The sequence below is a fragment of the Equus caballus genome, chromosome 9 (assembly GCF_041296265.1).
Source record: "Equus caballus isolate H_3958 breed thoroughbred chromosome 9, TB-T2T, whole genome shotgun sequence".
Taxonomy (NCBI): domain Eukaryota; kingdom Metazoa; phylum Chordata; class Mammalia; order Perissodactyla; family Equidae; genus Equus; species Equus caballus.
In genome coordinates, this window is record NC_091692.1 from 50,846,902 (window position 1) to 50,861,013 (window position 14,112).

Genomic DNA, 14,112 nt, shown 5'->3' on the forward strand with positions numbered 1-14,112 from the left:
AGGAAACTTCCATTTTGAATATTCATTCCCCTTCTGAAATAAAAGACCTTGGCTTTCCTTTGCTCAGGGAGCCACAGTTTTGGAAGTGAATCCCTGTGTTCTCCTTATTTGCTGCAAATAAATTTTACTTTGTGTGACAAATAATTCTGGGGAAGCCTTTGATTTCAATTCACCAAGAAGCAAACCCATTTTGGTTTGGTAACAAACCCACCATGTTCAAGTAATGCACCAGCTCACTCCTGAGTGTTTACTGTAAGAGTGGGTGAGTCCGAGCTAAATTTTCTAGAAGTACTTTTCCCTAATTAGGCCCAAGAGTCAGCTTTTCTGAGTTCTATTCCTAGAATAGAATATATTCATATTTATTATTCTAGATATTTAGGGTTAAATGTGCTATTCTGAAGGAAGGGAAATTATTCTTGTCATAAAGACTTGAAAACTTAGGAAATGACAAAAGAGTAACCACGTGTAGTCATTTTGACTGATTTCTCCTTGCTAGAGGCAATATGGTGTAGTTTAATGGTTCTTAACCTTGACATCTGCAGCACTCTGTGAATATATAAATGTCAAGGCCTCCCCCTTTGAGTTCAGATTCAGGAGGTGTGGAGTGAGGTCAAAGCATTTTCATTTTAAAAGTACCCTCAGGAAATCCTGATGTTCACCCCTGGTTGGAACAGCCTGGCTCATGGAAGATCTAAGAGCTGAGTTTACAGAGTTCAAAAGTTTAAAATTAAGTAATAAAATAACATAAATGACATAAAAAATAAATAGCCCAATCTTATCATAGATTTCTCTCTGTATGGATAACTTAGTTAAGTGACATAACCTATTTAAGTCTCATGGCCTGTGGCACAACTTTCTGTATTTCAGCTTCCTCATCATCCCTGTTTGTTTTATAGAGTTGTCAAAGAAAGACAATTGGAGGGCTGGCCATATGGCCTAGTGGTTAAATTCAGCACACTCCACTTCAGCGGCCCACTTGTCCACTACAACACTCATCAGTGGCCATGTTGTGGCAGCAACCCACATGCAAAGTAGAGGAAGATTGGTACAGATGCTAGCTCAGGGTAAATCTTCCTCTGTAAAAGAAAGAAAAACAGTTGGAGGAAAGGTGAAAAACAGTTTTCTGGATTCAAGAAGTTCTCTGGTAATGTGCTACAATAGAACATTATCTCTTCAATCTTTTTTACTACCTGTCTGAAAGCTTTTCATCAGATCCCCCACAAAGTGGAGAACCACCCTCAGCTTTGAATTTCCCATAAAGCGCCCAGCAAATGAGGAATGCTACCAGTTAGGAATTACAACAGTAGAAGAGGGCATTCTCCAAGTTGAGTTTTGGGGCTCCATCCCTAGGTACACTCTATTCATATCCTTTTTCCCAGAGTTTCACTCAAGTACCCTCTCTTCACACAGCAGGCCTTTTCAGATGCCAAGACTGTGCTTGAAGGTCGTTCCCTCAGGGAATATAAGAAACAGTTGGATGAAGAATACATGACTCACCCATTAAATTAAATGAAAGATGAAATAAATAATCATGTCACTGGAAGAAATGAAGGAATTCCCCTACCAAGTATCAATTTTAAATATCCTCACCTATTGCTGCAAAGATCACACAAGTTACCTCTGATGTTCTGCTATATGATTGATAACGTCAGCCCTGGAAAGGAACGAGATGGAGGACCTCAGCAACTCCAGTCTCTGAGGTTGTGACAGGCCGTGGTAGTGGATTCCACAGGAGGCCAGGATATGGACAAGGTGAACCACAAGGACCACATTAACAAAGTTAGTCTGAGTTATATAAAGCCAAGAACAGGCAAAAGATTGAAATAAGATTGGAAAAAAAATAAATGGCTTATATATCTGTGCCATCATCCAACTGAGTAATAAATTATTGAGCAGAGTGCAGGACTGCACCCTATGTGACATACTGTAGCTTACAGCATCTATTTGCTTTTGATTCATGTTCATTCATTTCTGTAACTGCCCCTGACGCTGGAAGGGTTAATAATCACTGGAAAAGGCTTGCCAACAAACTGTGACCTGGAGGTGAGAAGGCCGGTTAGCCAAGACAGGTAAGATCTCCAGAGGGAGGCAACCTAAGCCAGGCATGGTCACCCAGGGGCACAGATGGAGACACGATATCAGGAGCAGGAGGGGCCATTGCCTGGGAGGCCTTGCATGCTCTGAGTTAAGAATATGCGAGCACAGCAAAAACATGATAATATCAAAACAGAGCCTGAGGGAGGGCTCCTTGAGAAATCACTCAGAATTCTTGGCAGCCGCTAATTACATTGTCCAGAACACCTGTGTATGTTTAACAGATGTAAGCTATGTATATATTGAAACTCTGGTTATAATAAACTCAGAGTGGCCATCAACCCTCTCTGCATCTATCCTGGTGTGTACATTGGATCGCAACACTGACAATTTCTGCATCACCTTCTGCATCAACCTCATCAGCCTGTTTTCACATCCTAGACTCTTTTGCTCCTATTGCAAATGTAATTTCCCTAAACTTGCCTTCTAACCCAACTCATGCTTTGATTTTATTGTTCTGGTATTCTGTGACCTCCTCCCAGGGCAAATTTTTGATTAAATGCCTCAAGAAGAAGGTAGCATTGCCAACAAATTGTCTCTGCTCTCAGGCAGTAAGAATGAGCAGTTAGAACCACTGGAGGGTGGTGTCTCTGAATGGCTAATGTGAAAAGAGAAATGGGACTGCTTAAAAAAAATTCTTGTAGGTTTTAAAAATTATATTAAATGACTGCTTGTCCTCAAACCTTTTAGTACCCTGTTTGGTGCTGACTGGGAAATTTCTAAAAGCAGGTAAAGCGTGGAGGGGAATAAGGAGGAAATATTTGTTCCACCCTAGGAAATACTCACTTTATGGCAAATATTGCCACTAAGGCCTAAAATGTCATCCAATATTTCTCAAATCCAAAGCAATGGGTAGAGATTTTCCCTGCTACCCCTGTATTCCTTGCTCCCTTTGCAATCATTTCTGGTGTTCTTGTCTACAGCTGACCTCAATTTTCCACTCATTCCCCACTTTCCAGGAGACACTTGAGAGTTAAAGTGGAGCCTATTAATAATTATGTTGGAACAAGTGTAAACAAGTACAGTCTGGGAAAACCACGGTGGTGTTCACTATACTGAATAGATATTCTGAGGCCTCATAAATCTAGGAGAACTGCCCAAAACTGCCAGCCCAGAGGTTGCATCACATAAAAGTGGTCCCTGACACACTCAAAATCTTCTCTGTATCTATGTTGCTATGCTGTGTTTGCTTTCTAATTTATTTCTGATAGCAACTGCAGCCTCTTGGACAGTTTTCCTGTTCATAGACTTGCCTCAGTCCTTGTCCTTATGCTTGAGGCAGCTTCCATGACTCTTAGCCCTGGCTGCCATTTTCAACATTGAACAGTACCCCTTTGTGAATTACACTGTGCTTATTCAGGATAAATTATCTAGGCCAGTTGACTTAGCTCCTATCACTTTTCCTTACCTTTTCACAAAAAGGACATTCTATACTGTCCCCATGTTTTATCCCTCATCCATACCCATTATGTATAAAAATAATAATTATAATAACCTACCTCTGGATGATAAGGACTTTCATAGATGTAGTTTCATTTGATACTCATAGCAAACTTGTGAAGATGTACTGAGTCCATTTCAGAGAGGAGAAACTGAAGCTCTAGGAAAAATAGCACTGATAATTTTGAAAGTCTTCCAATGTGATCCCAATATTCCCAATAAAATGTTATATATTTATCCAAAGATTTTTGGATTGGGACTATTATAAAGCTGGTTGAGTCAAGTGCTCAATTTTCATTCCTACAGTTGTCTTTACAGGACTTCCTTTTATATAGTTATTAGAAAAGGGCTTCTCTCTTTTTTTTTTTGTGGAGAAAGAGTCACCTTGAGCTAACATCTGTTGCCAATCTTCCTTTTTTTTTTCTCCCCCAAGTACAAGTACATGGTTGTATGTCCTAGGTGTAAGTCCTTCTAGTTCTTCTATGTGAGCTACCGCCAAAACGTAACAACTGACAGATGGGTGATGTGGTTCTGTGACCAGGAATCGAAGCAGTGAGTGTGCCTAACTTTAACCACTAGACCATCAGGGCTGGCCCAAAAAGAGCTTCTTCTTGTAGCCCAAACCTTCACATCAGAGTCACTCAAATTTCACCTTGGGTTTTGCAATATTTGGGACCAAATAGGCCCTTCAAGGGAGGTAGGAAGCATTCCATCTTATCTGCTTTACTACCATTACCACTTGAACCCTTCTACCGATGATCTCCAAAGTTGAACCCCTGCATCATTCTCCTAAATTCTACTCACTGTGATATTTTCATCCTTGGACTTCAGGATCCTTAACACAATATTCCTGATATCTGATACTAGATCTTCCTGACATTATCTGTCTTGATGCCACTAATTACTACCAAGGACCAGGCCACTCTGGCTTAGGGGACACTCTGCCTCTTGACCTCAGTTTGGACTTTTAGGTAATGATGCTGGCATCTTGTTGCTCTCTTTCCCCATAAGTTGACTTTTGTTTTGTTGGGTTATATTCAGACTCACATTTCCCCATAGTCATCCCTCAAAAAGACAAACTCTCCTTTACTATACTACTCTGATACACGCTACTTTTGTCAAAATTTCCTGGTTTGCTTAAATTCTCTTGTTCTGTCTTCTCAAATCTAACTCATTTCACCTGAGGTCTGGTTCTGGCACTTCTATCTTTGTCAATCACTTTAAGCTTTCTCTTGTTAAGTGAAATGTCCTACTCTGCTGGACTCAGCCTGAAGGTCTATGGGATCCCAGTGACTTGGTCCAGTGTGATAGAAGAAGAAACTAGAAACATGTGGAACCATGGTTGGAGAAAACCAACCTTGTGGTTGAGCAGATGCTATGGGGAATGTAGCCTGAGAATCAGACAACATGTCCAAAATAAAACATGATCTTCCTCTTGACCTGAACTTGTGACTGTGTCTGTATCCAAAGATTTCCACTGTGCGCCAAGGAGTTTCCCGGTTGCAGTGATTCTGCAGGTCTAGTAGTATTATGGCTAATGCAGTCAAAATCTTCAATGCAGGACCCCAATTAGAAACTAGATATTCAGAGAGACAGGTCATATTAATTGCCCACACGATGGAGCATGATCAAGGGAAGACTGAGCAGAGAGGATACCAGGCTTCTGGCAAGCAGAACTAACAAAACGACACCATGTAGTGGAGTGGAGACTCTCACTATCTTCTCTTTGTTCATCAGAGTGTCTCAGTAACTAACAAGGATAGATGAAGAGTCTTAGGGACTGCTGAGGAGAAAAGAAACTTAAACTGCTCATATTTATAGCTTCTTAGATGGAGGGTTTTTTTGTTTTTTGTTTTGTTTGCTTGCTTGGTTCTAGGTATATGTCCTTAAATGATCTCATTTTAATTTTATGTTTATCCAAATATTATAATTTATATGAATAAGCATGTAATCCCTGGTACCTGATTCTCCACAATAGTATACAGACCTAGGTGAGTTCAGTCTTGAGTGGTTATTTCTTAGCGAGGAAACCAGGTGAGCCCCTGAGAAATCTTTGTATGAGATACCTCTTGCCTATACCATTGTGAGCCTGTTTAGCCATAATATCTAAAGAGTGATTAATAAAACTTCAACATTCTCAAAAACTAACATACACAATAATAACTGAAGGAACTTATTACATGCAGATTCCTAAGCCTTGCCCCTTCAGAGGTTGGGGAGAGCTGGAATCTGAATTTTTAGAAACACAACAGGTTATCCTGATAGAGGTTGTCCTTAAAACCCACACTGAGAAATCTAGTTTGTGGAGTCAGGAATGCTAAAAATCCTCAGATTAGTGAATCAAAAAGAAAAGGTTAAAGGAGAGGTGTTAAAGGGAAGACAACAGAGTCAAACGTTTTATTTGGTGTGGGTTGAGAAATAATTCTTTCTTAACTTGTTCTCTTTCATCTTATACATATTTATTCTTTGTAGACTTTCCTCCCCATAAATTTTTTGAGGAAAAATTGTTTAAGATAATAACATTGAATATTTACTATGCATACTATGTGCCAGGTCCTGTAGTAAACACTTTAAAATCATCACCATTTAATACTCCTAACAATCATAGTAAGTAGGTACTATGTTTATTCTAATTATACAAATTCATCCATAGATGAAGGTCATTTGGTCACAAAGCTAGTGATGGCAGCACTGAGGTTCAGACGTAAATCTGTTCCTGCTTCAGTGCTATTAACCAACATGCTTACCTTCTTCTCAGGATGCAGTGCTGCCTCCCACGTTGATTTTTTAATTCATTCATGCATGCATGTATTCAATGATACGTTAATTCATGAATTAAGCAGTTATTTGTTGAGTACCTACTTTATGTGCTAGGTCAGATATAGCTTCTGGGACATAGCAGTGACCAAAATGTGCAAAATCTCTGCCCTCCTGGAACTATCTTCTAGTGGAAAGAGATCGATATTGAATAATATATATAAATAAAATATACATTTTGTCAGAGGGCAATAGGTGCTGTGGAAACCAATACAGCAGGGAACAGTTATAGGAACTGCCAAAAGAGAGAGAAGAATGTTGTTACAATTTTAAATAGTGGTAGTTGGGGAAGTCCTCAGTGAGAAGGTGTAGTGAGCTCTGAAGGGAGTGAGAAAAGAAGTATGTGCAGAAGTATGTCTGACAGATGTGCCATGAATAGGAGGAAGTCCATATAGGTGGAGCAGAATGAGCAGGGAGAGAGGAGTAGTTAACAAGGGAGACTGATGGTTAGTAATGTCGTGGACCAATACAATGACCTTGCGTCTTATTCTGGAATGAGAATCCGTTAAAGGTTTTGAGTGGAGAAGTGCAGAGACCTGATTTATGGTTTGAAAGGACCACTCTGGCTGATATGTTGAAAGTAGACTCTAGAATAGCAAAATATTTGTGTGTTTGTTAAGATCAGTCTAGGTCGCAGTCGGAAGAGGTCCCAAATGGCAGTGGCTTGAATAAGATGATTTTTTTCACAAAGCAGTTCAGGTCACAATCAGGATTGGTAAAATGACTTGACAGTGTTTTGGGTTCTCTTATCCCCAGGATACTTCACACCTTTTCAGAGTCAAAAATGGTCACAGCCACAACTGCATTCCAACCTACAGGAAGGCAGACAGGGAAAGGAAGGGCGTACTACTTTGTTTTTAAGGACATGGACTTCTGGATGTTGCAAAAATTTCTGTTTCACTTTCAACCCGTTGGCTGGAACCCATGCACGTGGGCACACTCAGCTGCAAGGGATACTGGGTAAGGAAGTCTGGGGGTCATTTACTCAAGTGAAACTGTTCTTACTTTAGAACAGTGACTCTCAAAGTGTGGTTTCTGGACCAGCAGCATCAAGATGACCTGAAATCTTCTTATACATGCAAATTCTCAGGCCCCATTTCAAACCCACTGATCAGAAACTCTGGGCATGAGATCCAGTGATCTTCATTTTAATGAGCTCTGCATGAGTCTGATGTATGTCACCAGGCAGACTAGGGATAACGGGACAAGTTAGAAACAAAAGGAAGTACGGCTTTAAACTATTAATTCTTTCTTCCTTACTTTATTATCTAAAGGTTGTATGGATTTCCAGTGCACATTATTAATTAAAAGAGTTTGAGTCTGAATATTAAGGAGAGGATGCAGTATTATTAGTCTCATTTTAGGCTCTTTGCTAAATGTGTCTTTTTGTTTTTGATTTCTTCAGTGTTGTGATGGCCTTGCATACAAAGGGTTATGAAAGAAAAGTGCATTGACAAAACATTACTTCTATTATTCTCTTAGGCTATACTTTTTCTCCCTTATTTTCTTCGGCTTCCATTCTATCTTTTTAGAAAACTACTGTGTGTTGTCAGAGTTAATTCATATTCATAGGATGTCTTAAATATCAACCCACCAGGATGAACAAATAAAAACTGTCATGTTTTCTAAAGGAGAGAAAAATGTTTGCTGGGAAAATCTTCCTCCTATCTATAAAAAAGAGTGCTGTCTAAAGGAGCAAGCTCAGGAATTGGAGTTAAAAGAACAGAGTTGGAAGTCCAACGACAAGTCCAGCTCTGTAATCTTGGACAAGTCACCAGAGATTGGGCAGAATTTGATTACAGGCTAATCTCTAGTGCATCAGTCATTATTTGAAACAAAGAAGGATATTTTATATTGATAAAAGGGTGTAATTTATCAAGAATATACTAATAATCATAACTTTTAAATGGATAAAATAAAAACTTTTATGATTAAAACAAGAAATCCACATATTGACAATCATCTTGGGAACATTTAACATGCATTCCTTAGAAATTAACAAATAAAGTAGATATAAAATAGGTAGCACAAATAATAACTTTGTGGTAAGAATACATATTATTTCCAAAGAATATACATTATTTTCATTCAATCAACATCTCCAAACTTGATCATATAATTAAAAAACACAAAAGCTGAGAAACCCACAATTTAGAGAAGACATTATTTTCACTCATTCAACATTAATTGATTCTATATTAACTAAAAATTTTTCTCAATAAAATCCAAGAGGTTATATTCTTTGATCATAGAATAATAAAAGTGAAAATTTAAATAGACTAATTAATAATTAATGATTATTGTTATCTCCTAGGTAATTTTTAGCTTAAAGAGGAAATTGAAACCAAAATTTTAAGTTGTTTAGAAATAGTCCATAAAATCAAAACTTTTTTGATGTAGCAAAAGAGGAACTTAGAACAACATTTACAGCCTTGAATTTGGTGCCAGAGATGGTGTTAAAATGTTTTTGTTGTTTATAAAACAAGCAGAGAAGATTGGTGTCAAGATGGCAGCGTAGGTGGACTCTGATCTCACCTCTTGCCACAGACACAACAAATTTACAACTATTCTTGGAAAAATTACCTCTGAGAGAGAACTAAAAACTGGATAGAAAGAACCCCCACAGCAAGGGAAAGTCCTGACTGAGGTGGAAGAGGCAGAAATTCCTTTCTGGAGAAAAAAAACCACCTTCATAAGCTGAGGAATTTCATGGCCAGCTGGGAGGAATCCTAAGGTACACAACCTTCTGTGGAGGAGTGAGGTACATGAATGGGGGAGCGTTACCGTATAAGCATCCTTCAGACTCATCACAACTGAGACAAGTCTGATAATATCTGGCTTTGCTGGCTATTAACTACAACAGATAATATCCCTAGAAAAGCTACCAGAAATCAGCAGGGAACAGCCAGCTCCTAAAGGACCCACACACAAATTCATCCATTTCAGAAAGCAACCTAAAATCACCAGAAAGAAAGCTGCACAGTCCTTTCTTGAAAAGAGACTCACCTTATAGGCTCTGGGTGCATCTTGGTGAGAGGTGAGACCTCTCCAGGGACTGAGATATTTGTGGAGGCCATTATCGTGACCTAGTACAGGTGTGCTGACACAGACGCTGGCTGAAGCCATTAGAACCCTTGCCTGGCTTGTTGGCCCAGGGTCTGCCCTGCAAACTAGAGCACTGATTTAATCCAGCTTTGCCAGGGCAGCTAGCCAGCCCTAAGGACTGGCCCCACCCAACAGCAAGCACTCTGGCAACTTGTGGGCCTTCATAGACTGGGTGCCTGGACCATCAGCAGGCAGATGAGTGGGTTTGCCTCTGTGGTTCTGGGCATGTGTGAGGAGCGAGTGGAGTATGTGAGGTATTGGTGAAATGTTTGGGGTTCTCTGCAGTGGGGTGACTAGGTCCACTTTAGGGGGTCAGGACATGCTCACAGGCCGTGACTGTCATGACAGTGTGTCTGGACTTGTGGTCCATGGCGCTTGTGAGCTGCAAAAGACTTGTGCTTCACAAATTCCACATAAGGAATTGGATTGACCTTCTAAAGTCTGAAACAATTGGGTGCCTCATGACTGGGGCCAGCCCCACTCAGCTTCAATACTGAGAGAGCTGACAACAGCCATGAAGACTGGAGGCCTACAACAATTGTAAGCCTTGGAGCCTAGCAACCAGTGACATTGGGGGCCTACTCACTTAACAGAAATACTGGAAACAGGAATGTGCTATTAGACATTGTGGCCAACTGTGCTGGGGCTCCCCAAACACAATAAAGTGACAGAAGGGTCCATGGCAGCCACACACAGCTGAGAATTACAACCAGCTGGCCAAAGGGACAGCCTAGGATCCCCAGGCACCTACAGCAAGAGCAACCCTGCCACAACAGAAGGACACATGTAGCCCACACAGGGGGCACTCCTGGAAAATTTGGAACTGGTGACAAGGCAGAAGTACACTGCTGGGCATCATATGGTATTTCTTACATAAGGCCACCTCTCCAAGATCAGGAGACATAGCTGACTCCCCTAACAAATAGATATAAGCACAGAGAGTGAGACAAAATGAGGAGGGAAAGAAATACATTCCAAGCAAGGGAACAGGACAAAACCCTAGAAAGAGGACTAAATGAGACAGAAATAAACACTCTACCTGACAAAGAGTTCAAACAAAAAGTCATAAGGATGCTCACTGATCTTGGGAGAAGAATAGATGAACTCAGTGAGAATGTCAACAAAGAACTGGAAAACATAAAAAAAAATCAGAAAAGAAGAATACAATACTGGAAATGAAAAATTCGCTATAGGGACTCAATAGCAGAGTAGGTAATACAGAAGAAGGGAACAGCAAGCTGGACAAAAGACGAGAGGAAATCACCTATCTGAACAGATAAAAGAAAAGTGAATTAAAGGGATGAGAATTGTCTAAGGGCACTCTGGGACAACATCAAGCACAATAACATTCATATTATGGGAGACCCAGAAGAGAAGAGAGAGATAAAGGAGCAGAGAATCCATTTGAAGAAATAATAGCTGAAAACATTCCTAACCTAAGGAAGGAAACGTACATCCAGGTACAGGAAGCACAGAGAGCATCAAACAAAATAAACTGAAAGAAGCTGACATCAAGACACATTATAATTAAAATGTCAAGAATTAAGATAAAGAGAGAATCCTAAAAGTTGCAAGAGAAAGGCAACAAGAGAAATAAAAAGGAAACCCTGTGGGAGAATCAGCTCACTTCTCAGCAGAAACTTTACAGGCTAGAAGGGAGTGGCATGATGTATTTAAAGTACTGAAAGGAAAAAACTTATATCCAAGAATCTCTACCAAGAAAGGTTATGATTCAGAATGGAAGGAGAGAGAAAGATTTTCTCAGACAAGCAAAAATTAAAGGAGTTTATCACCAAGAAAACAGTTTTACAAGAATGTTAAAGGGATTTATTTAAGAAAGAAAGAGAAGATCACAAATAATAAGAAAATTATCCAAAAAAACCCTAGGCAATAAAATCACTGGTAAAGGCAAAAATACAGTAAAGGTAGAAGATCAACTACCAATGAAGATAATACAGAGGTCAAAAGATAAAAGTACTAAAATTACCTATTTCCATGAGAAGAAGGTAATAGATACACACACACGGAGAGGTTAGATATGATATCAAATACATAAAATGTGGAAGGAGGGGAGAAAAAAGTAGATCTTTTAGAAAGAGGTCAAACTAAAGAGACCATCAACTCAATATTGATTGCTATATATGTAGGTTATTATATATAAACCTCATGGTAATCACAAACCAGAAACCTATAATAAATACACAAAAAATTAAGAGAAAGGAACCCAAACATAATACTAAAGAAAGCTATCAAACCACAAGTGAAGAGAGCAAGAGAAGAAGAAAGGAACAGAGAAGAACTACTATAACACCCAGAAAAATGTAACAAAATGACAATAAATACTTACTGCTCAATAGCTAATTGAAATGTCAATGGGTTAAACATTCCAATCAAAAGGCATAAGGTGGCCAACTGGATAGAAAAACAAGCTCCATATATATGCTGCATGCAGGAGACACATTTCACACCTAAAGACATTCAGAAACTGAAAATGAAGGGATGGAAAAAGATACTCCATGCAAAGGGTAGAAAAAAGAAAGTAGGGGTAGCAATACTTATATCAGACAAAATAGACATTAAAACTAAAACTGTAACAAGAGATCAGGAAGGGCACTACATAATGATAAATGGAACCATCCAACAAGAGGATATAACACTTGTAAATATCTATGCATCCAATATAGGATATCCTAAATAGATAAAGCAATTATTAACAGACATAAAAGGAGAAATAGACAGTAACACAATAATTCTAGGGGACTTTAATACTCCAATTAACCCAATAGATAGATCATCCAAACAGAAGATCAATAAGGAAACCTTGGCCTTAAATGACACATTAGGCCAGATGGACTTAGTACTTATGTACTGAACATTCCATCCAAAAACTGCAGCATACACATCCTTTTCAAATGTACATAGAACATTCTCCAGGATTGATTGCCTATCAGGCTACAAAATAAGTCTCAATAACTTTAAGAAGACTGAAATTAAACCAACCATCTTTTCTGAGCACAAAGTTGTGAAACTAGAAATCAACTACAGGAAGAAAATCAGATAAGCCACAAATATGTGGAGATTAAACAAAATGCTACTGAACAATGACTGGGTAAATGAAGAAATCAAAGGAGAAATAAAAAAATACCAGAAGACAAGTGAAAATGAAAATATGACATGCCAAAATCTATGGGATCCAGCAAAAGTGGTTCTAAGAGGGAACTTTATAGCAATTCAGGCCTACTTCAACACTAAACCTCAACAAGAAAAATTCCAAATAAACAATGTAACAGTGCGCCTAAAGGAACTGGAAAGAGAAGACCAAACAAAGCCCCAAATCAGCAGAAGGAAGGAAATAATAAAGATCAGAGCAGAAATAAAGGAAATAGAGAAGAAGAAAAAAACAACAGAAAAAATTAATGAAGCCAAGAGCTAGTTCTTTGAAAAGATAAACAAAATTGACAAAACTTTAGCTAGACTCACTAAGAAAAAAGAAAGAAGGCTCAAATAAAATCAGAAATGAAAGAGGAGAAATTACAACACACACCTCAGAGATACAAAAGATCATAAGAGAATACCATGAAAAGCTGTGTGCCAACAAATTGGATAATGTAGAAGAAATGGATAAGTTTTTAGAATCATACAACCTTCCAAAACTGAATCAAGAAGAAGAAGAAGAGAATTTGAATAAACCAATCACCAGTAAGGAGATCAAAACAGTAATCAAAAACTTCAGCCAAGATAAAAGTCCAGGATCAGATGACTTCCCTGGTGAATTCCACTAAACAAGCAAAGATTTAATGCATATCTTTTTCAAACTCTTCCAAAAAATTGAAGATGAAGAGAAGCTTCCTAACTCATTCTAAGAAGCCAACATTACCCTGATACCAAAACCAGACAAGAACAACACAAAATAAGAAAATTACAGGCCAATATCACTGATGAACATCCATGCAAAAATCCTTAACAACATACTAGCAAACTGAATACAACAATACATTAAAAAGATCATACACCATGATCAAATGGGATTTATTCCTAGGGATGCATGGATGGTTCAACACTCACAAATCAATCACTGTGACACACTACATTAACAAAATGAAGAATAAAAGTCACATGATTCTCTCAATAGATGGGATTTGACAAGATAGAAAGAATTTGACAAATAGTATGCATTTGATAAGATACAGCGTCCATTTATGATAAAACTCTGAATAAAATTGGTACAGAAGGAAAGTATCTCAGCATAATAAAGGCCATATATGACAAACCCACAGCTAATATCATTCTCAATGGAGAAAAACTGAAAGACATTCCTCTAAGAACAGGAACCAGACAAGGATGCCCACTTTTGCTGTTTTATTTAACATAGTATTCGATGTCCTAGCCAGAGCGATCAGGTAAGAAAAAGAAATAAAAGGGATTCAAATTGGAAAGGAAGAAGTGAAACAGTCACTATTTGCAGATGACATGATTTTATATATAGAAAACCCTAAAGAATCCACTAAACAATTTTAGAAATAATAAATGAATATGGTAAAATTTCAGGATAGAAAATCAACATACAAATATGCATTTCCATACACTAAAAGTGGAGTAGCAAAAAGAGAAATTAAGAATATATACCCATTTATAATTGCAAGGAAAAAAAAACCA